Here is a 22,037-nt window from a genome sequence, read left to right as displayed (position 1 = left end):
CATGCGACAATTCGCTGCGCCGCAACAATGTATTTTTTTTCCCTTTTGATGAGCACGGCCACCGAAATGAACAAACGCAAAGGAAAGTATGTTGGCCACAATCGAATGCCTACTTTTGTGCGCCTAATGTGGCTACCTTAGGAATGTCGAAGAAAACGCGAGACGCTTGGTCCACCGAGAGCAATGCGCATACTGCTCGCTATCCTACACCGGCGAGACAAGACTTTCCGGAGAGGTTGCGCTCAAACCAACGCGGTGCAATCCATCGAGTCTCCACAGTGATGGCGACGAGCCACCATTGTTTCTTTTACTCGTCTGCCATCCAGAAAGCGTCCAAAACTCTGCCAGGCGAAAATCCACCCGGCCCGAGAAAAACGAACGCGCACCGAAGGGCGCCGCGCGGTGGTCGGGGCAACACGAGAAAAACGCATGCGCTCTCGCTGGCTCTGGTAGTCTGCGGGTAGCGAGAACGAAATTGAAGAGGCTCAATCTGTCTTCGCGAATAAAAGTCAACGTAGAAAAAATAAATAAGAACGTAGTTACCTTGGCTGGCTTGACATGGACGCTTTGGTCTAGGTGAAAAAGAAATGTTGATTTTTTTTATGTAATGTCACGGCACAAATGAACCGCCACAACGTTTAGTTTTATCGGACCTCGTTGCGTGCTTTGCCAACTTGTCTGATAGTGTGTTGATTTGGCTTGTCTCGTATGTTCTGATGTAAGGTTTTAGAAAAGTCAATGTACCTTTGGCGTCGAATGTTTAAAACAACATTAAACCCACAGAGTTCCACAATTGAAAATCTAAAGCCCAACTTTGGAAATGTCAATGCACCTTTCACATCAAAAGTTTATGAGAACTTTATACCCATAAAGTTTGGGAATTGGCATCCATGAGCTCCGTAGATTCCGCGGCCTGCGCGAGAAGCCGCGGCGAGCCCATTCGCCATCAAAACGCCCTTGAAACTTTGTGCTCAGATGAGGCTGCTTGCGTTATGTGACTCCCGGGGCATGGGCTTTGCCGCGAAATCCAACCCTAGTTCGCAATGTTCGCGGTGAAATGTCTTTTCGAGCGTGAAAAACACATTCTAGACTAAATCCAGAATGATTTCCGGCGCCCGGGGTTGCTTTAGTCGGCGATGCATGGACAGCATGAAAAAATTTCGGGGGGGGGGGGGGGCTGAAGCCCCATAAGCACCCCCCCCCCCTGGCTACGCCCCTGCGCCTGCACATAACTTACACCGCACAGGCGGAGGATCGGACTCGAACCCCAGAGGACTGGCACTATGTGCTACAAATCCAGCCTCTGCCCCAAAACATGGCTAAGGTAATCCACGATGGCCGCCGCTTTGCTCGCGTGGCGGCCCTCAGCGAACGCTATGGTTCGCGCCGTGGGGTCTTCTATACGGACGCTGCATGCCGGCCCACAATACGGGGGGTGGTACACGGCCGCAGTGATCCTTCAAAACGAACACGTTCAGGGCCTCACTTTCTGTGTCCCCAACATTACACATGCGGAGGAAGTCGCCATAGCACTCGCCGCAGCAGATCCTGACTCCAGAGTCATCACCGACTCCCGTGGTGCCTGCCGAAACATTGAAAAATGGCGCATAGCCAGACGCGCCGCCAATATCTTACGAGAATGCGAGTACCGGGACCGTGCCGGGATGCGTATCGTCATCTGGACTTCAGCATATACGGGTTTAGAAAGAAATATATCGCGGATGTTGGAGGAAATGGCGGAAATGTATGGCGGAAGGGAGTGCGCGGGCTGATGCCTCAGCCCGCGCACTGAACTACCGGGCATCGCTTCAACACCCGCCGTCTGAGGATGTAGGACCAAATCCGGCCATTACTTTCCACGAAATCACTCAGCTGTACCAATCCGCTCACGGTCGCTTTAACCCCCCCCCCTTCCCGCCCGCTAAAGGTTTGACCAAGGCAGAGGAGCGCTGGCTCCTCCGCCTCTATGCTAACACGGTACTGTGCCCGGCAGTACAACAGTACTTTAACCATGCTTTCTCTGGGGAGTGACCACTGTGTGGTTACGCGCTCTGAGACGTTTTCCACATGGTGTGGGCTTGCCATTCTAACCCGGCTTACCCTTCCTCTTCCCCCTCACCCACCCGAGATAGCTGCGAGGCTGCCCTGCTCGGCTGCTCTACCTTAGAGAGCCAAAGAGCCCTCGTGGCTAGGGCCCGAGCCGCCGCGGAGGCCACAGTCCTCTAGATTTTGTAAGGGGCCGGCCCTTAAGGTCGTCCTCAACTCTTTTTTTAAATAAGTGAAATAAATGTTTACCACCACCACCACCACCAACCGCGAAAGCGAGCTAGTGCCACTGCTCGCGCGTTCTTCGTCGTTTTCTTCCAGAGCTGGCTCCGTTGTTAAAATAACTATCATCATCAGCAATCGCTCGAGCGTCGTCGTCTTCCACAGCTGGATCCGTTGCTGCTCATCATTCCAGCGTGGAATTTGACTTCTCTTCTGTCGTCGTAATGGTGAGGCCGTGTTTACGGGGGTATGAGCCATTGCTTAAGGGGGTATGAGCGATTCATTGTCTTACGTGACGGACACATTTAATAACAGAGGTGATACGTGAATGTATGTGCGTACCTATATCGTCACGATGACCATAGATTAGAACAATAAATATGTTCATACCTTTGTTCGGTATTCTGGGTCACCTCTGTATCCCGCGCTAAACAGCTTCACTGGTCATCCACCTTCACAGTATGGAATGGCTCATAAATTATAACAGCGAAGGTGTATATGGCTAGAGTTCCGTGCATTTTTGTTCTTTGTGAACAAAAACTATCATCATCAATGGCTTACATCCCTGTAAGCATTCATACTCCCGTAAGCAAGCAAAAATGCAATGGCTCACAGCCCCGTAAGGCAGAGGCTACAAGCGCTCAGCAAAATGAAGCGAACCGTGCTTAAATTCTTTCTAATGACGCATACAACATAGAGAACCGCATATTGAAAGCTGTCATCATCAATGGCTCATACCCCCGTGGGGAATGGCTCATACCCCTGTAAGCACGCAAAAAATGCAATGACTCATTGTCCCGTAAGGTTCATGGCTACCCACTTTGCGTGAATTAGCTGCGATGGCACTACCCCTGTTGTCGTTGTCGGTGATTGCAATATGGATGTGTCGTTACCGGAAAGGAAGCGCTTTACGCGTTCGGTGTTGCAGACATACCCCCTTGCGGTGCCACACGGAACCGGTTCAACCAACCACCCAGCGGCATACGTGCATCGATTTGACATTATCAAAGAATGTGACTGCAGTTGCAAATGAAATAATGACCACAGATCAAGACAATAAATGAGTGTGTGTACCTTTCGTCACGATGGCCATCCATCAAGACAATAAATGAGTTCGTGCCTTTGTTCAAAATTATGCGTCACCTCCGTGTCGTGTGCTAAACAGCTTCGCTGGTCAACCACCTTCACAGAGTGGAATGGCTAATGACTTGGCAACGAAGCTGTATACGGCTTGGGTTCTGTGAATTTTTTTTCTTTCTCTTGTACCATTTCGCGCTGTACCAAACAACATTCCCGCGACGGTTTGCCGTCCACCGCCGCGCCTGCCTTGGCTGTTGGGCCTTACCATAATTTAGTGCCGCGTAAATGCAAATCTTCTTCACTTCACTTTATTACCTTAAAAACCCCATTGGAGGGGTATTACATAAGGGGTGGTTAATAAAATAAACATTAGAAACAGGCGTTCATTTTGACATATGGATGACAACAGCTTCAGTAAAGGCAGATGGGCTTGTGATGGCTGCGATGGCGTGTGGAAGGTCGTTCCAGTCCCTTGATGCTCGAATAAAAAATGATGCTTGAAAAGTGGTGGTCCGGGCACGTGCGCGTGCAACTTGAAGCGAATGACCGGTGCGATGAGATATGTATGAAGGGGGCGTGATGTACGGTGGGTGATTTAGGGAGCCGAAAAAAAATGAACGGAAGAGAGAGAAGGTGGCAACCTGTCGACGGAAAGAAAGCGTTTCCAAGCCAGATTCCGCTTTCATCGATGAAATGCTGATATCGTATGAATATGAAGATTGAATGAACCTAGTAGCACGATTTTGCACAGCCTGAAGTGCATTTGTGACATAAATCTGATGCGGATTCCAGATGGGAGATGCATATTCAAGTTTCGATCTTACAAATGATTTATAGGCCAACGCTTTTACTTGTTGTGGGGTATGACGCAGATGTTAGCAGCTGAGATGATGTTAGTAGCGTGCAAGCGCCAGAACAGATCACAAGAAAGGATGACACCGAGGTATTTGAATGATTGGACTGATTCTATTGGAACATGAGCAATGGAATAGGTAAATGTGAGGGGGTTACGGCTGCGAGTGAAAGACACGAGTTTACATTTGTTAGGATTTAGGTTCATTAGCCAGCGATTACACCATTCTTGTACATTATTGAGATCGTTCTGGATGAGTGTGTGGTCAGATGTGCTAGTAACTTTGCGGTAGATTACACAATCATCTGCAAACATGCGAATGTTACATAATACATGCGTTGGTAGATCGGTAATGTAAATTAAAAAAGAGAAGTGGTCCCCAGACGGATCCCTGGGGGACGCCTGATGTTACGGGGAGTCTGCTAGAATAATGGTTATTAACAAAAACAAACTGAGAGCGGTTAGTCAAGAATGCTTCTATCCACTTTATTACGTCGGGGTGTAAATTTAACTGAGACAATTTTAGCAGCAAACGTTTATGAGGAACTGTGTCAAATGCTTTTGCAAAATCCAGGAATATGGCGTCAGTCTGAAGGTTACTGTCAAGGTTAACATGCAGGTCGTGAAGGAAAATTGCCAGCTGTGTTTCGCAAGAGTAGCCTTTTCGAAATCCGTGCTGACAAGGGTGAAAAAAACAGATTGAGTCTAAAAAGTTCATGACATGCGAGTATATGACGTGTTCCATGATTTTGCAGGGGACACTAGTTAATGATATAGGACGATAATTTAATGGGGTGTCTCTGTTTCCTGATTTGAAGACTGGATGACCTTGCCCACTTTCCAGTCGGATGGTAAGATGCCTGTAGAAAGTGACTGCGAAAAGAACAAAGTTAGGTACGCAGCAGATACATGGTTAATATTTTTTAAGAGTTTGGAATTAATATCATCTACACCTGCTGACGGTGAAAGCTTGATGTTATCAATAATCGAGGTGATTCCATCTGCCGAGAATATAATTGGCGACATACGCGCAGTTATGTTAGTAGATGTGGGAAGATCTGGAGTTGAAGTCTCGTTAGTAAATATAGAGAAAAAGTGTGCGTTAAAAATGTCAGCACACTCGCAGTCGCTGACCACTTCGCCATGCGCATTTAGAACGCTGATCATGCGCGCCTCCTGAGGGCTTATTATTTGCCAAAATTGACGAGGGCTGTTCGTAAGCATTTTAGGCAGTTCATCGTGGAAAAAGGATAATTTAGCATTCCGTATAGCCCTCAGATAATCGTCTTCGGCCACAAAATATTTCTCCCAAGCAGAGGGGTGTCCGTTTAGTTTGGCTGAGCGGAAGAGACGTTTCTTTTTGTTTCCAAGTCGCTTAAGCGTTTTAGTGAACCATGTCTTGTTTCGGTTGCTGCGGAACGTTATTCTCGGTATGAACGTGTCAACGAGATCACCTAGTTTGTTTTTAAATATTGACCAGTTTTCATTAATAGAGCGCGTAGAACATAACCTCACGAACGTAGGAAGAAATGTGCTCAGATCACTATTAATTGCATCATAATTACCTTTATTGTACAGGCGGATTGTTTTGCTGACTAAATGGCGTTTTACGGGTTGAAACGGAAATGTGGCGTGGATTACTTTATGGTCGCTGACTTGAGGTAGTAGTAGTAGTAGTAAAAGACTTTATTGGGGTCCTGAGGAGCTAAGCGGGGGCCTGCAGGTCCCTCCCTACCCAGCCGTTGGCTAGTCCCATGTCGGAACAGAGAGGCCATGCCTCTCCGCTCGTTCACGGGCCCTCTGGACAGCCAGGAGCTGGACGTCCCGTCTCGAGTCTGTGATGGCCTTCGTCCAGTCTTCTTCTTTGGTGAAATCCTGTAACACAGGGCACTGCCAGAGCATGTGATTTAATGAGCTAAATTCAGTGCCACAATCTGGGCAGAGTGGGTCAATCTCCGGGTGGAGCATGTTCAGAAAGCCCCTGGAGGGGTAGGACCCCGTCGGGAGCATGCGGAGCGTGCTAGCTTGTGGCCTGTGAAGCTTATGATGGGGGAAAGGAAAACTCTGCCTATTCCCTCTGTAATGAGAGGTGATTTCATGAAAAGTAACTAGCGGATCACTGTCGACGAACTTGAGGTAGATATGCTATTGATGATAAACTTTCCGGATTACTGGTTAGGATGAAATCTAAGATGCTAGAAGTGCTCAGTACAACGCGTGTCTATTCAATTTATTCTAAATCTATTCACAGTGGCCGTATGTTTTCGGGAAGCCGTACAGCCGTTGCGAATCATATTGTGACAAAGAGGAAGCCCGACGCACAAACGTATATGCAACTATTTACATAGGAAAAAGTTAGTGATAAACGCGCAGGCTGGTATAAAGGTCACAACTCCAGTATACAGCATACCACTTCCTCTTCGTCTCCCTCTTGCGTGCATGAGCCTGTCCAATGCACCGTAACATAACCCCCGGAGGCTGCAGAGCGCCGTCCCGGCGCTTGTTTGAAAATAGCAAACTACATGAACAGCATGAATTTAAGCGGGACACGTGGACGACGTCAGTTCGTAGCTGTAATGACGATGGCGTGTCTTCAACAGGAGCGATTTCGTAGTTTATGTCACTTAATTGTCGTAATACCCGGTACGGCCCGGTATAGCGTGACAGCAAGTTTTCGGACAGGCCGACGTGGTGAATGGAGTCCACAGGAAAACGAGATTTCCGGGAGAGAAGTCAATGTTGCAGTGGCGACTGTCGTAGCGAGTCTTGTGTCGCCTGAGCCACTATAAGTCGATCATAGGCAATCTGGCGAGCCATACGAGCCAGACCAACGGCGTCATGAGCGTAGCCCGTAGTGTGTCGTGACACCGAAGGTAGCAGGGTGCCAAAAGGCAGAGTGGGATTGCGACCAAACAAAAGGTAGAAAGGTGAGAAACCGGTGGTATTCTGAGATGACGAATTGCGTGCAAATGTAGCGTAGGGCAAATTGCTTTTCCAATCACGATGTTCTGCTGAAACGTACACAAAGAACATCTCTGTAATGGTGCGATTTAGTCGTTTAGTCAGTGCGTTCGTTTGTGGGTGATATGCGGTTGCGAACTTGTGGTCGGTGAAGAATGAGCGAAGTATGCCTTCGAAAACTTAGGACAGGAAGTAACGGCCATGATCTGTCAACAGCAGCCCCTGCGCGCCATGGTGAAGAATCATGTCCTGAAGTAAAAAAGTCTGCTACATCTGGTAGCACAGCTGGTGAGCAGGGCACGTGTAACAAACAGCACAGCGGGTCGTATAGTCTGTTGCAACGGCTGTCCATTTGTTTCCTTTTATTGATGTGGAGAAGGAGCCAAGAAGGTCTATGCCGACACGGAAGAAGGGCTCCTTGGGAACATTGATTGGATGAAGGTGGCCAGCAGGTTGCGCACATGGCCTCTTTCGCCGCTGATAGAGGTCACAAGCCGCAACGTAACGTCGAACAGAGTGGTACAGGGCTGGCCAGAAGAACCGACGTCGCACTCTGTCGTAAGTGAGGTAGGTGCCAAGGTGTCCGGCAGCGGGTGCCTCGTGGAGCTCAGCATGACAGTAGAATGGAGGTGACGAGGGGCAACTAGCAGTAAATCTGGTCCATCAGAGCAGATGTTGCGTCGATAAAGAATGTCGCCATGGAGCACAAACATTCTGATTGAGCGATCTGATTGGCCAGAAGTCAAGCGCCCGATTATCGACCGTAGCGAGTCATCCTTTCGCTGCTCAGTAAGCATGTCGCGAAAGTCAGAAATGGCCAGAAAAGAAGTGTCGCAATCCATTTCATCGTTGTTGGCAGGATCGACGGGGTGACGAGATAAGTAGTCGGCGTACATCACAACGAAAGAATATTCCTGGAGTCTGAGTGCCCAGCGACCAAGGCGGCCAGTCGGGTCTTCCAGTGACGATAGCCAGCACAGGACATGTTGGTCCGTGATGACAGAAAATGGCCGGCCAAACAAGTAAGGGCAAAATTTAGCCACTGCCAACACCAGAGCGATGTACTCGAGCTCGGTGATAGAAAAATTGCGCTCTGAAGGGGACAAGAGACGACTGGCATAGGCAATGACGCGCTCGCCTCCGTTTTGCTGTTAGGCTAGGACACCACCTATGCCATGGCCACTAGCGTCTGTGCGAACTTGAGTTGGTGCAGATGGATCAAAGTGGCCTACTATCGGAGGCGTTGTAAACAAGCGGATGAGGGCGTAGAAGGCGTCGCCTTGTTCGCGGTCCCAAAAGAACGCAGTGTCCTTCTTGAGAAAGTCGGGCAGTGGCCGTACGATATCCGCAAAATTTTCAGCAAACCGACGACGAAAATAGGAGCGTAAGTCCACGAAGCTGCGCACATCTTTTGCTGAGCAAGGTACAGAAAAGTTCTTGACTGCGTGAATTTCATCAGGATCAGGATGTATACCGGCAGCACTGACAAGGTGGCCAAGAACTTTGACTTCGCGGTGTCCAAAACGACACTCAGAAGAGTTAAGTTGAAGGCCAGCCTTCCTGACGACTTCAAGAACAGCGGCCAAGCGACTGAGGTGGCTGTCAAACGTAGGGGGAAATACGATGACATCGTTCAGATAACATAGGCAGGTGTACCACTTATAGCCCTGAAGGAGAGAGTCCATCGCTTCTTCAAAATATGCTGGGGCATTACAAAGCACGAAGGGCATAACCTTACAATCGTAAAGGCCGTCCGGTGTAACGAAAGCGGTCTTCTCACGGTCGAGATCATCAACCGCAATCTGCCAATAACCAAATCGGAGGTCGATTGAAGAGAAGTATTTGGATCAGTGAAGGCAGTCGAGAGCGTCATCAGTCCGCGGGAGAGGGTACACATCCTTTTTACTGATCTTGTTCAGTTGGCGGTAGTTGAGACAAAATCACCAGCTGCCATCCTTCTTGAGCAAGACAACTGGCGATGCCCAAGGGCTCGAAGAGAGCTCAATTACACTTTTGGTTAGGATCTTGTCTACTTCAGCTTGGATAACGTGGCGTTCTGCGTGGGTCACGTGATAAGGACGTCTGCAGATAGGACTAGCGTCACCAGTGTTATTATTATGGGTCACGACGGAAGTCTGTCCCAGCGGGCAACCCTCTAAGTGAAAGACGTCTCTGTAAGACACACGGACGCTACATAGACCCGCAGCCTCTTAGGGAAGCAGGCCTTGAATGACCATCTTCGAAAATACGCCGGGATCAGACGTTGCGGAACTGATAGGACAGCAGGTCGCTGCAGACAAGGACGGAACATCCAATACAGAGATGGCGGTACCATCGATCGGAGAGAGAGAGAGAGAGAGAGAGAGACAACTTTATCCCATCTTAAAGGGAAAGGGTTGCGGGAAGAACGCGAGGGAGGTTATAAGCGTAGCCGAGCGACATGCCTTCCGGGATAACTTGCGTACATGAAGCAAAGTTTAAAATAGGTAGGAATACGCGTTTGTCGGCGATAGTCACAATGCTTTGAGTAACGACAACTGCGCGTAGCAGGAGAACATTGACATTAGGAGTCAGCACATAGTCGCGTCAGGAACAGATGGGAAGCTCGTCAAAGGTATATAAATGGCGGCTTGAGGAGGCAACCGTACGAAGTCTGCAGAATATAAACGAGGCTCAGCTCATTTTGGAGGACAGCAGTGATTAGGCAGCTCGAGTTGGAGGAAGCCAGCACTGTAGTCAATAAGTGCTGAATGGTCTGATAAAAAGTCGAGGCCGAAGATCAAATCATGGGAACACCGCTCAAGAACACCAAATAAAACGGGAGTGTTAAAACCACCGCACTACACGAGCCAAGGATAATGGGCGTTGCTCTATCGGCTACCCTGATAACACGGGATGCGGCAGGTGTAAGAACTTTCTTGAGGCGGCAACAAAGATGGTTGCTCATTCCCAGTATATGGTCTCCATTATCAACAGGTGCTGGGACATATGCACCGTCAACTTCTACATCGATTAAATATTGCGTGTGGTCGGTAGGGTGAGAGGCTTTGGCGGGGACGTCGACAATGCAGCGTCACCTCCGGGAGCTGCACCTTTTAGATGTCCAAAGGTACGTGCCCAGGTCGGAAAGACGGCGACAGGCGACGGGACTGGTCTGACCTGGAATACGGGCGGCGAACGGAACTGGTGACGACTCGGCGACGGTGAACGACGACGCCATGTGGTTGTACCGTCTGTGGCGTGCAGGTTCGGCTCGGCTTGCGGCTGGAAATGGCGAAAACTGCCGTTTGGATGAGGGCGGTTCGAGAATGGCATCCACGACCAGCGGTTGCGACAGTATCTGGTGGCAGGACCAACGCGGTGACAGCTGAAGCAAATAGGTCGGTCACTCGGTGTTCGCCACTCTGTCATGTTGCGAGTACCTCGAGGGACCCATTGATTTTGGGCATGTTGAGCGAAGGATGATCGATTGGTCGGGAACTGGTCACGGTGCAAACTGATTGAAAGCCGACATTGGCGAGTTCTTGGTGCACAATAGCCTGAACAAGGGTAACCATAAGAGCGCATGCATAGTTGACAGGTGGGCACAGAGCCGCGGGGCATATGGCTTCCAGCTCACGGCGCATGATCTTCGTCAGCTGCTCTGAAGGCTGCTGCTGCTACCGCGCAGGAGAGTCGTGTCGATCTTCACACGATGATGTTGCAGCCATAGTGGGAAGAAGTGCAAATGACTGGTAGATACGACGGCTTCTTACCTGCTCGAAACGCTTGCACTTCGTGATAACGTCATTAACCGAAGTACAGTTCTTACAAATCAGTAGATTGAAGGCGTCATCGGCGATACCTTGTAAGATATTCCCGACTTTCTCAGACTCGGGTATTTCAGCGTCGGCCTTGCGGCAGAGTGCCAGCATGTCTTGACAATAGGCGATGTATCCCTCGGTGGACGTTTGAACTCTTGATGCCAACTGTTTCTTGGCGATGACTTTCCGACTCAGCGGTTTTCTGAAGAGATCTTGCAGCTTCTGCTTGCAGGTCTCCCAGTCACGGAGTTCTGCTTCGTAGTTTTTAAACCACACTCGCGCTGTTCCCGCCAAGTAAAAAATTACGTTCGCCAGCATCTCTGTGGGATCCCATTTGTAGTGGCTGCTGTTAGATACGGGACCTTTTCCTGAGCCTACTTCGAGTTCACCAGACCGCATCGAATCGCGTCACACCTAATTAAGGAGCGCAGAAGCACATCTACCACGTTCCCGAGGCGCCGCACGTCCAAACAAGTTGGCGTCCCCCACCTCGTGCGCCGCAGGTGGAGTTATTCACTGCTTGACTCTTCCCGAAAGTGTAGCAGGAGCCTGGCACGGTTCCAGGTAACGTAGGTCCCGAGCAAAGCTGCTTTTCAGCACTGAAACGTCGCCCCCATCCGCCTATTGTGACGGCGCCTGCAAGCCAGGAAGGCAATACCGCAGAGAGAAGTAAGCCCTCGGACAATTGGAGCCCAAGGAGCGACCCTCTGCGCCGGATGTGACACAATCGCACGGGCGCCTGCCATTGGCTGAAAATGACGCCACCTGAGCGGGCTCGCCGAATGGCCGAACGTGACGTGACTTCGAGACACCGAAGGGGTTAAAAGCCAGAGACCGGGAGCAGCAAGGAGAGCATTCCTTCATTCATCTCTTTCGAGCTTCTTGCCACGGGCCGCAGCGTCCGAGTTGCTGCCGGCCCGTAATGACTTTATGACTGTTAATTTCTTTATACTCTCACTTTAAATAATGTAAATAAACCTCCAGTTTTCATCCCGACGTCCTCCTCAACCTCGGCCAACTCCCGCACCCAACGGCAAGGTCCGAAATCTGGGGGACAGCAATTGGGATTGTCCTCCAGATCCAACACTGCTCACCCGCTCATACACAACAACGCCATCGGGGCCGCAGAAGGTTCACGGATCACGCGGATGCGTGAGTGCTAGAGTCGATGCAGTCGACGCAGGCGTTGCCGAACCAGATGCCGTCTCCTGCGACAGCGGTGAAGAACCGAAGCGGCGGCCACTGCGAAGCTCCGTTCTGAGTCGTTACCCCGCAACGCCAACAAATGTTACGAAGAGGAAGTCCGGCGCACAAACGTATATACAACTATTTTGCATAGAAAAAAGCTAGCGATAAACGCGAAGGCTGGTTCAAAGGTCACATCTCAAGTAGACCGTCTACCATTTCCTTTTCGTCTTCCTCTTGCACGCATGAGCCTGTCTAAATGCACCGTAGCAATATGTTTGAATAATATATTTGAATAATCGAGCAGGTGAATGAGTAGGCGACTGTAAACGAACTCGTTTTTCCCTTGTCTTGGCTATGAACTATGCGATGTGATTTGCTCATCAAGACCGAAGCATTCGAATATCTTTCAAAATTTACAAATATTTTCGCGTGTATAACACGCACCGAAAATTTGAAAGCTTTAACTGTATAATCGGGGTGTGGGTTATGCGCGAATATCGACTTGAGGTGTGGCTGAGGTGTTTCTTCCTCATCTAATATCATCATGTACGCGGATGACTCAATTTTTTTCTTTGCAAATTCTTCCCTGCAATGCTTAGAAAAAGAAATAAATGATTACTTCAATTTATTATCTGAATGGCTGTACATATACAAACTGCAACTGAATGTCAACAAAACCAAGTATATAATATTTATACCGACAAATAAGCCATTGCCTGTCAAAATAACTGTTCTATTTCAAGCAAAGAAGCTAGAACAAGTAACAACGCAAAAGTTCTTGGGGGTATGGTTTCAAGAGAACTGATCCTTGGACAATCATGCCAATAAGGTTAGCGACGATCTTAGCAAAGTACTAGTCTGATGATCTAATACCATTATGGCTATAGAAACCAATGTACTATGCCCTTCTTTTACTCGAAGCTAGCTTATTCTACCTTGATTTGGGGAACAACCACAGCAAAAAACTATGAGGAGTTATTAAGCTTGCAAAAACGAGTATTCCGAATTTTTGAAAACTACCATGGTAGGCCGCGTGACTAACCCACACGCATTCTTTTTGGCAAACATTTACTGATCCGAGCAAATCAAGCTTTTTGTTATAGATTACTCTTACATATAAAAAAAAAGCAGACTCCATGTTGTCAGCATACCCACTTCTCCTCGGTACCCATTACGTAATCAAATCAGAACAATGCCATTTACGGGTGCAAACTACGGACGTCAGGATACGAACTATCAAATACCAAGGCTACTAAACATCGTTGAAAGAAAAAATGATTTTTATGCACCTCATTTTAAACAATGTATGAAAAAACTTTCTCTTACATTATCGAATTACTTATACATAAAATGCTATCGCACTAATATATGTTATACACGATATATGTAGTTTTAATCTGCACTGTAATGTGAATGTACAAACAAACAAACAAACAAACAAACAAACAAACAAACAAACAAACAAACAAACAAACAAACAAACAATATTGAAGCATAGAATGTCTTTTCACATTGTAATTGTATGATGTACAAAATATCTTGTTTATTTGTATTTTCTACATCGTACTCGCTCGTTCTTGTGCTATATATATACATATTTTTTTTTTCGTGCATTGAATTTCCATGTAAGCCGAACGCGCTTAGGAGCAAAAGCCCCTGTCAGGCCATATGGCCTTTAGCTCTTGTTTCCTCTTTCTGTAACAAAGAAAGAAAAAATGAACTTCGAACTTCAAATTTCACGGCAGCGCGAATTCTGCCTCAAGATGTGGTTTCGTGGCAGCGCGTTGAGCGCCACCGTGAAACCATCGTTAGGGTAAATTTCTGTGCAATCAGCGTCGCCGAAGAAACGACGTGGGCGATTCGTGCGTCCGCAAATTGAGAATATCTTGGTTGTTGTATGCAATTATTTCGCAGACTATAAGCGCGGACTATTTTTTTTTCTGGTGTTGATAATCAGGGGTGCGTCTTATACGCGGAAAAATACGTATATTCGTTCGTTTCGAATACTTCGAAATCCCGGCCACCGTGGCCGCATTTCGATGGGGCCGAAATGCGAGAACACCCGTGTACTTAGATTGAGATGCACGTTAAAGAATCCCAGGTGGGCCAAATTTCCGAAGTTCGAGCCGAAGCGATTATCGAATGCTACTATGTTTGATAGAACATTGAAAAATACTCAATATTCGCACAAACCTAACAAATATCCAAGAATGTGGACGGGAGAACAGCCGTCGCCGCAACTTGAATGGTAGAGCATCGCACGTGTAATGTAGAGAATGTGGGTTTTGCTCTTGCCTGCGGCCGGTCATTTTTATTGAGATACCAATTATAGGGACGCACGGGGTGGGTTAGCGCCGTCGTCTTTGACGCCGCCATCGGCGTTGTCGTTCTGTCCAGCTATCGACGGCGCTTTCAGAGGATTAGATCATCTCCACAGACGCGGAGCGCGTTTGGCTGCAAAAACGACAAAGCCAAGTGGACGCGCCGTCAACGCTCAGTTTAATTGACTCAGTGGCGGAGTAAGGCTAGCGTTCTGCCTTCCGCAGCTGGCATACTAATACATCGGCACTCAGTGGAACTACATGTACTCCCACAAGATAAAAAAAAATTAATTTATGAGGTTTTACATGCCAAAACCACGATCTTATTATGAGTCACGGCGTAGTGGGGGACTTCAGAAATTTGGACCACCTGAGATTTTTGAACGTGCACCTAAATATAAGTACACAGGATCCCGCGACCTCGTGCTCAGCAGTCTAACACCATAGCCACTGAGTAACCACGGCGGGTCCCGCAGGAGTTGTACGCCTCATTTAACATACAGTGGTGCCCTATTTGATCAGTCAAGGTGGACCAATCTGAGCTCGGTTATACCGCACGGATGGCACTCGGCTAGAGAACCTGGTACTTATGACCTGCACATGTGTGGCAATACATAATTGAAGATATATATCTTTCTTTTTTTTATTTTGGGAGGGTTCTCGTACAATGATAAAATAAAGGAAAAGACATTAAAAAGAAAGAAAAAAAGAAGAAAGGAAAAGGGGAAAGAAAGGAACATAATAGGTGATTTGAACTTGTGACCCTTGGATGTTGCCCGGAAAGATAGCTCAGTCGGTTGGTTCGTCAGGCCCCAGGCTATTTTCAAGCGCCACAACTCCTGCTCCGAGCCTCACACTTACGTGGAAAGGGACTGATGTTGTCCGCGATAGTCGGTTGACCGCGATAGTCGGTTGTCCGCGATAGTGGTTGGAAGGCATACTTTCTTGGAAAAATGGCTGCCCGAGGAGAAGAGCGAACTCGAGCGGCTTTAGAGACTAGGAAAACTGCCTTAAAATATTTAGACTTGAGGGAAAGCTTCGTTAACAAACTATAACACGGCAATCAGCACTCGAAAACGACGAGAGAAATTATTGAGACGTGGAAAATTTCCTTGAAATAAATATGGTTTGCGAGACAAATGCTTGTAAGTATTGAACCTCTTAAAAGATGAGGGGAAATATGCGCTCACCGAGAGGGCATCGTCCGCACGAGACCACCACCAGGCACCTTACTGAGGCACCTTACTGAGGCACCTTACTGAGACGTGGAGGGCTCTGCGGCCGGAACAAAGCCTCCCGTCCCCGCCGGCCAAGAGGGGAAAACGCGCTTTCCGATCGCTCAAGGTTGCGCGGACATAGTATAACTCTAGCGTCTAGGAGAACCTTAACCAGGTGCGATGGCGGCATGCATAGCGTCCCGCCACATTCTTTAGTAAATTAATTACTTAACTTATGGGGTTTTACCTGCCGGAACCACGATCTGATTATGAGACACGCAGTAGTGAGGGGCTCCGGAATAATTTGGGCCACCTGGGGTTTAACGTGCACCTAAATCTAAGTACACCAGAGTTTTGACATTTCGCTCCCGTCGAAATGCGGCCACCGTGACCTGGATACCTTCTTTAGTAGGTTACTACTGTCACTACCTGCATGTCACTACCTAGGTAGTCAATATTGTGGCAATACTAACTTAAAGTTAGCAAATACAACCACATTTTTTCTAAGAGTGTGCGGCGATGGTGAAACGCGTCAGCGTAGCGGAATGGACGGGTGCTCAAGGCAAACTCAGTTTTTTAACCCTTGCCGAGAGTGAGCAGAACTTGTGTATATACTGATGTCTCCCTCAGCATGTGTTCTTTAAAATCCTGGAGCCCGTAATTAATCAAAAAGATTCAACTAGCCTTGGAGTAGCGGGTGGATGAAGATGCCCTTCAGTGACATTTCACTCTGGGCGCCACATGAGGTTATCTTCGCATGTAGTACAGATAACTCTTACAGGAAGTAAGTAAGGCTGCAGTAAACCTTGGAAGAGAAGAGGCGGGCGCTGCGGCAGAGGGCATCCTCAAAGCTTCTAACAGGCATATGCAGATTTGAGCGAGGACTACAGCACCAGCCAAACATTGTTTGGAAATACTTGCGGACACAAGAGTTTGCTCTTGGCGGACACTGCTCTCGATGTATGCCTACCAAGAGTTTTCATTGACCTAGTTAGGGTACACTTTCCTTTCTCTCTCTTTTAACTTCCGTCATCGATAAAATTGCGTCTGGAAGTGTCCACAATTTAAGGACACTACGATCGCGAATCGGGAGCAGCGCTGTCCACTGCGAAAGCGTGTCTAGAGAGGGCGCCAAAAAGGAAGTTCAGGGCGCCCACTCCCGCATCGAGCTACATTCGTCTCAAGAATTTACGCTCCACCGCTAAAACAGGTCATGCGCGTACGTCGATAAGTCAAGTGAGTCTCCAGGTTCTACTTGCGTTTCACTTCCGAATGAAGTTAAGCAGAAGTCAACGAGACGCAACTTTACAGTCGCGGCTCCAAGGCTGATGTAGAAAAAGAAGGTCTAATCTTAAAACACTCTGAATCAGAATTGAAGTCTTTTCTTTTGGTGTTACATATAGTCATAAACAAAGATATATGGGGTGGCGCTGCGAGCAGCCGTCCCGATCAGACGCACGTTGGCATCGCTCCGACGTTTTTGAAGCTTCGGGCCCGGAAGTTTTTGGGCTAGGCTCCCAAAGATGGATAGGCCTTCACCTTCATGTTCCTCGACACCCCAGGATAACGTTTCGAACATTTCCACGTCAACGAGTGGTCTAGAAAACCAGTTGGAATCATCTGACACGCCCGCCGCCGGTGTCAACATGACTTCCGAGCAGCTGCAGCAAGACGCCACGGCAGCATCGCTTCAGAGTGGAGGCACAGATAACGCGACGGAATTTTCCGAACTGCTTGACGCCGACGCAAGCATGACGGATGCGGATGACGAATCCAGCCAAGTGGTTGCGACGATACTTGTCTCCAATCCCTTTTCTATTCTTGCCACGGAAAACGAGCCTGGAAAGAGCCGCCCTCAGGTAGGATACTGCAATTTTCCATCTGCGAGATTTGCCAAGAAATCAAGGAGGCCGTTCGGCGCTCCCAAGATAGTTCAACACAACGAATGCCTCGCGAGTAAACAGCACGGCGGACAACTTAGCAGCTCCAACGCAGCTAACAAAGCCCGCAACGCGAATGCGCTTTTCCGAGTGCAGGGCTGTGCGTCAGCTTCCACGGCCACTTTATCAGGCAGACTAGGTCGCTTTGCTGGTAATGGGCATACTGAAGAGGATGATTGGCAATATGTCCGGCGAAAGAACAAAACCACATCCGCTGATTCAATCAGTGTTAAACAGACTGTGATAATTAGGCTCACTTCGCCTGGATTACTAGTCACTTTGCCAGCACACTGGCTGCACGGAGCCATTGCCGATGAGCTACAGGCAATTCATTTTCACTCAGCCTTTCGAGTACGCCCTCTTGAACAAAGCAGTCAGTTTGCAGTTGACGTTTCGCACACTCATGCTAGGGACCATCTTCTCGGATTTCAGTCTCTCGTAATTTCTGGAAGGGAAACACCAATACAGGCCTATGAAACCATTCGCCCGGGCCAGATCCGCGGTGTCATCTATCGTGCCAATGGGCTTACAAGCGAACAGCTTATGGCCAACCTCAAGTACTACTCGTGCAGGATAGTGAGTGCCAGGCCCATGGGTAAGAACGGAGCAGCTCTTATCACGTTTGAGAGCTCTAAACTTCCACGCAAAATCCACCTATACAACACTCTCCTACCGGTAATACCTTACCATCCTAAAGCTGCCATATGTGAGACCTGTCACAAAATCGGGCACCAAAAATATTCGTGCCCGGTAGTCGACCAACGTGGATGCTCGGTCTGCGGTCGCCCTGCATATGGCAACCTCGAGATCTGTCAGGCAGAACCCCATGTCGCAACTGTGGAGGTCAACATGTAGCCACAGACCCGAAGTGCCCTGCTCGGCAACTCGCTATGAAAACCTTGAGGAACGGCATTCTGTGCCGTATCCGACTGTCCCAACGGAAGGAGCGTCAGCAACGAGCTGAGCTTCGTCGAGGCAACCAAACGTTTACGCAGACTGCAAAAGAGCCCTGCCAGTACACAGCCGTCATCCTCGGGGCAATACTTGTTTGCTCCCAAGGACTTCCCTCCGATACAAAACCAGCCACTGTCGAAGACAATAGATAGTAGGCGTAAACCTAAGGGGCAAGACCTTCGCAAGCGATCCCCCAACCTGAGAGCTTTCGTCAAACGATACCACTCCTTCATCTTCACAAACAACACCCTTTGAACAACAGGTGACGGTAACCAAGTACGCACACGTACATAGGGCCTATGCAGAAGCCCTCTGCAATACACGACATGGTGCAGAAATGCGTCCTGATACTGACCGCTCACGCACCGTATGCTTAGACAATGACCAGCTTAGGCAAATAGTCGAACTAGTTACCACCGAGGTTATCAAGCGCATGCTTCCGATCTTGAGTACGCCGCAGATTTCTCCAAGGCAAGAGATCGGACTTGGGCACTCATCAGCTTCAATTTCGCGTAATTCTCAGTTTAACAATGGCGGGTATTAGCGCGAAAACTGATATTTTTGCTCAGGATACTTCGGTTCTTACAATGGAACTGCCGGGAAATCCGGCTTAAACGAGCAGAACTCCAGAGGAGACTGTTCATCACGAGCACGCTTCCGATAGCTATCTTACTTCAGGAGACTAGTATTAATAGCCCTAATCTAATAGGGTACAAACCTTATTGCATCCCTTCCATTCAACACTGATGTCCTGGGCCAGGATCGCGAAGGGCGCCTGCAGTAGTCAATGGGCAAGCATGCGTTCTTGTCCTCTCACATGCGGCCCACACAGGGCTTGATACTTCCGCACGGTGCACGCTGACGCAGGAGGTAGTGGGAGTGCGCCTCACTCTAGACGGTGACCAACAAGCCTTGGTGTTTTCAGTTTATTCCAGGTCGTTCGGCACTATGACATATCGAGTGGATATATCTTTTGTGGCACATTACTTAAGAATATACCCACAGGATCGCGTTATAGTTGGGGGCGATTTCAACGCCATGCACACATGCTGGGGCTACCACCGGTCAGATGCCCGTGGAAGACACTTATGGCAGCACATTGCCAAAGCCAAACTAACCATCGTGAACGAACTAACGTTACCCACTCGCCTTGGCCAACACGGAGGCCAGCAAGATACTTCTCCAGACCTGACACTAGTTTCTCATCCCCAAGAAATTGTATGGACGCGGGCTGAGGATGTCATGGGCAGCGACCCAGAGGTGGTGTCATGGACCCCTCGAAGGCAGCAATCTCGGGAACTTCAACAACGCCATCGCATAGAGGAGCACGTCTCATGGGATGAATTTCGGCAAGCTCTTGGCGAGGATCACATTCCCACCGATTTAGATAAGATCATCAGTCAAATTAACGATGCTAAGAAGAGAAAGCTACAGCAAAGCTTTCAGTTAAATTCGATGCCCCGAAGCCGGACTCCCATCTTTTGAGCCTGTGGAATCGTAGCCTCCGTGCTATCAAGGCGTATCGTCGATCTGGTCACATAGCTCGTCGTAGGCGCGCGCTTTCTTGCATTATTCAGGAGGCTGAGCGGTATAGTATGGAACTCGCTCTCAGAGATTGGCAGTTGCTGTGCCACTCGCTTAATGGCACAGGTAACTTATCGAAGGCCTCGCGCATATTTCGCGCTATCCTCAGACGCAAGCGACCAAATTCACCCTCCCAAAGCATAGCTCTGAAACTGAACGTCTCCCCGGCTGAGCTAGCTATTCAAGCAAAGAAGGTCTTTTTTCCCCAACCTCAAAATGTGGGTGCCCTGCCTGCGGACTCCTCGCCAGACAAATCCCACGAATACGACGTCTCCTTTATGTTGGATGAACTAGAGGCAGCAATGTATGACTCCAACCACAATAGCACCCCGGGACCGAATGGAGTACGTTATTCAACGCTTCTGAACCTTCCCAAATCGTATAAACTGGCCCTGTTGAAAGTGTTCAATGAAGGTTGGATCAATGGTGATCTTCCTCCTGTCTGGAAGAAATCAGTGGTGATACCGATTCCAAAATCTGGCAGGCCAAGCCTGTCATTACAAGATCTCAGGCCAATTTCCTTAACATCTAACATTTGTAAGGTATCTGGCTTTACGTAGACTTGAATGGTACTTAGACAAACATAACATTCTGTCACCTATGCAAGTAGGATTTCGCCGTGGGCATTGCGCGCAAGATATTCCCAGAAGGCTTCATAGGGACGTTCTCGCATACCCTAGCAGTGCACAGCTCCGGGTAGTGGTTGGAGTCGACGTCAAAAAGGCGTTTGATTCCGTGTCCCACACTACCATACTTCACCGACTTCAGGCAGTGGGGATAGGTGGGAACCGGTACCGTTTCGTGAAAGCATTTCTTGCGGACAGAACATTCGCGGTGATGGTTGGGGATACGCTCGGCGAATGGCAACATAATGAAATCGGAGTCCCTCAAGGTGCTGTCATATCTCCCGCTCTTTTTAACATTGCCATGTCAGGCCTTCCACCCAAGCTGACATCGATACCCGGTCTTAATTATGCCGTGCATGCGGACGATATAACCCTGTGGACAGACTCGGAGTCCCCCGGAGAGCAAGAACTAGCCCTGCAGGCAGGCCTCAACGCCGTCCACGACTACATTAAGGAGTGTGGCATGCAAACCTCACCGCAGAAAACCGAGTACGTGACTGTCATTAATGGACCGCGGCTGCGAGCCGAGGCCGAACGCAACGTTATCTCCCTTCGTTTAGGGGACTGTCATTTGCCGGAAACAAACAATCAGCATACTCGGCATGCTAATTGACGAGGATGGAGGAGCCGAAAGCTGGCTTCGTGGCATAGTTTTCAGTTGCCATCAGGCCTTACACCTCATGCGCAGCGTCCCTGCGCGTAGGTGCGGAATTACCGAAGTTCGGCTGCGTCAAATAGCCCTAGCTCTCGTCGCATCAAAAGTACTTACGCATATCTTTACATGCGACTTAACGCGACCCAATGCCTTCAGCTTGAGCGCATCAACAGCAAGGCGATCCGCCTGGTTACCGGCCTACCACAGTACTGCCCTATTGTCGACCTACACGCATGTAGCAGAATCAATGCCCTGCAGGATCTGGCCGAACAGCAATTGCACGCCCAGCGTGTCCGTCTATCCCCAACGGTGGCTGGCCGTCAGATCCTACGGACATTAGGCTACAATGTCGATAATCTAGAGCCGCTCTCATCTCCTGCCCCACCATGGAACTTATCGATCTTGTAGATGGTACGCCACTACCACAAACATGAATTCCGCTAATCCACAAAGGCGTAAAGGCTAAACCCCATTAGCGCGATTTTGTGCGCGACAGCGACGAGCGACGGGTTCGCGCGACGGATCGGGCCGTCGCTTGAACAGATCGCTCGGTCTTGTCGCGCGATCCCTCGGTTTTGCAAATCTAG

The sequence above is a fragment of the Dermacentor andersoni genome, chromosome 5 (genome assembly GCF_023375885.2).
Source record: "Dermacentor andersoni chromosome 5, qqDerAnde1_hic_scaffold, whole genome shotgun sequence".
In the NCBI taxonomy this organism is placed as follows: Eukaryota; Metazoa; Arthropoda; class Arachnida; order Ixodida; family Ixodidae; genus Dermacentor; species Dermacentor andersoni.
The sequence above is the reverse complement of the archived record's forward strand: the minus strand, read 5'-3'. Positions refer to the sequence as shown.